The 2,500-nt window shown below is 56.2% G+C and overlaps 1 non-coding gene across 1 annotated transcript in view; it reads right to left on the reverse strand.

Annotated features, from left to right (window-relative positions):
• Window positions 1-533, reverse strand: part of LOC126111108 (small subunit ribosomal RNA) — a 1,908-nt gene extending 1,375 nt beyond the window's left edge. The window contains exon 1 of the ribosomal RNA XR_007524102.1: window positions 1-533. This exon is cut by the window's left edge and continues 1,375 nt beyond it. This is a non-coding gene — a ribosomal RNA (small subunit ribosomal RNA).
• Window positions 534-2,500: the final 1,967 nt, after the last annotated feature.

Consider the following 2,500-nt stretch of genomic DNA (forward strand, 5'->3'; position numbering starts at 1 on the left):
TCATTCCGATTACGGGGCCTCGGATGAGTCCCGTATCGTTATTTTTCGTCACTACCTCCCCGTGCCGGGAGTGGGTAATTTGCGCGCCTGCTGCCTTCCTTGGATGTGGTAGCCGTTTCTCAGGCTCCCTCTCCGGAATCGAACCCTGATTCCCCGTTACCCGTTACAACCATGGTAGGCGCAGAACCTACCATCGACAGTTGATAAGGCAGACATTTGAAAGATGCGTCGCCGGTACGAGGACCGTGCGATCAGCCCAAAGTTATTCAGAGTCACCAAGGCAAACGGACCGGACGAGCCGACCGATTGGTTTTGATCTAATAAAAGCGTCCCTTCCATCTCTGGTCGGGACTCTGTTTGCATGTATTAGCTCTAGAATTACCACAGTTATCCAAGTAACGTGGGTACGATCTAAGGAACCATAACTGATTTAATGAGCCATTCGCGGTTTCACCTTAATGCGGCTTGTACTGAGACATGCATGGCTTAATCTTTGAGACAAGCATATGACTACTGGCAGGATCAACCAGGGAGCTGCGTCAACTAGAGCTGAGCAGCCGGCCGCCCGGGAGTGTGTCCCAGGGGCCCGCGCGAACACGCAAGCGTCCGCTCAATTATTCTGCAAACAGGAGGAGGCTGAGCTCCCCTGCACAATACACCTCGAAACCCTCTCAGGTCCCGGCGGCGCGCAGCGCCGTCCTAAGTACTTGGTCGGGTTCGAGAGAGGCGCAATCGCCCGGAGTTAGGCGAGTAGACGCTTTAGGTGCGACCACCCGTGCTCCCAACTGAGCTTGCCGCTGCCGACAGAGGCCCGGGAGCGTGCTGTCGTGGCATTGCCGGCGGGAGACAACACGCGCCACCTACGGTGACCGGCAGCTCCAACGCCAGCGCCACAGAAGGGCAAAGGCCCCACGTGGGTGCCGAAGCGAACTCTCCCAGCACAGCGCACGTGCCAACACGTCTGCACAACTGCGATACAAACCACCAGCGAGAACCGCTGGGGCGACCGAGCAGCAGACGGCGTCGCGGCGCCGAGTGCCGGGCGGCGGCGCATCCTCAACGCACACAGTCCTCAATCGGACCAGCACACTGCAGATGTCCACCGCGCTTCGCACCGGGCCGGCGAGGACCCACTTTGGCTGCACGGCGCCGCGCGCAGGGTGCCCCGGCGCGCAGCTGCGCCGCCTGCCGCGTCCGTCGGCCGGCGCGCCTGCCACTGGGCGCCCCCACCAGCCGGCTGTAGCGCGTGCGCCCACGCACCGCGCGGCCAGCACGCCGGGCGGCCCCCCCTCACCGGCCGGGGACAGTCCCACCCACCCACAGCCGCGTATCGCTTCACACCCAGATTCACATTCACGTTCGTTGGTATGGTGGGGACCGCTTCGTAGCTGTACCGATCGTTGCCCTCACAGATGTACCTCCAGCAAGGACAACCGCACCACAACGGGTTACCAGTTGTTCATTTGCGTAACGTCACCAGTAAACGTACACGTCCATCCCCGTTTGCAAAGTCAACTATTATTGCATGCCTGCCTGTCAGGTGTCAAGACACACTACATCCGCTCACATCCACGCAACAAAATGTGCCCGACTAGAGGGCACGTGGAAGGTGCCCCCGTACGTATGCGATGTCCATTGCGCGACCAACTGTCAACCGGCCTCTGTAGCATGTCGCAGATGTGGAACGCGGGGCACCGTGCTATCACATTGTGTGAGAAGAGACTACTACGTCTGCATACACGCGCCACTACATGAACAGACGGCTCATGCTGATCGCCATCCACTGCGTCCATTACTCCCACACGTCTCTATGGCGTACCACACTGCAATGCAGCTGTTATGGGGAGATGACACGTAGCTGTGTACACAACATTCTGAGCGGGTTGCGGTTGGACAATACATTAATGTAACGTGTCATATGCCAATTACAGAGCAGGGTAAGGCACAACTTGGGTTAGGTTAAGGCACAACTTGGGTTAGGTTAAGGCACAACTTGGGTTAGGTTAAGGCACAACTTGGGTTAGGTTAAGGCACAACTTGGGTTAGGTTAAGGCACAACTTGGGTTAGGTTAAGGCACAACTTGGGTTAGGTTAAGGCACAACTTGGGTTAGGTTAAGGCACAACTTGGGTTAGGTTAAGGCACAACTTGGGTTAGGTTAAGGCACAACTTGGGTTAGGTTAAGGCACAACTTGGGTTAGGTTAAGGCACAACTTGGGTTAGGTTAAGGCACAACGTGGGTTAGGTTAAGGCACAACGTGGGTTAGGTTAAGGCACAACGTGGGTTAGGTTAAGGCACAACGTGGGTTAGGTTAAGGCACAACGTGGGTTAGGTTAAGGCACAATGTGGGTTAGGTTAAGGCACAATGTGGGTTAGGTTAAGGCACAATGTGGGGGTAGATTGCGGTACAAATTGCATTACATTGCGGTGCAAATTGCATTACATTGCGGTGCAAATTGCATTACATTGCGGTGCAAATTGAGTTACATTGCGGTGCAAA

The sequence above is a fragment of the Schistocerca cancellata genome, unplaced genomic scaffold (genome assembly GCF_023864275.1).
Source record: "Schistocerca cancellata isolate TAMUIC-IGC-003103 unplaced genomic scaffold, iqSchCanc2.1 HiC_scaffold_57, whole genome shotgun sequence".
Classification (NCBI taxonomy): Eukaryota; Metazoa; Arthropoda; class Insecta; order Orthoptera; family Acrididae; genus Schistocerca; species Schistocerca cancellata.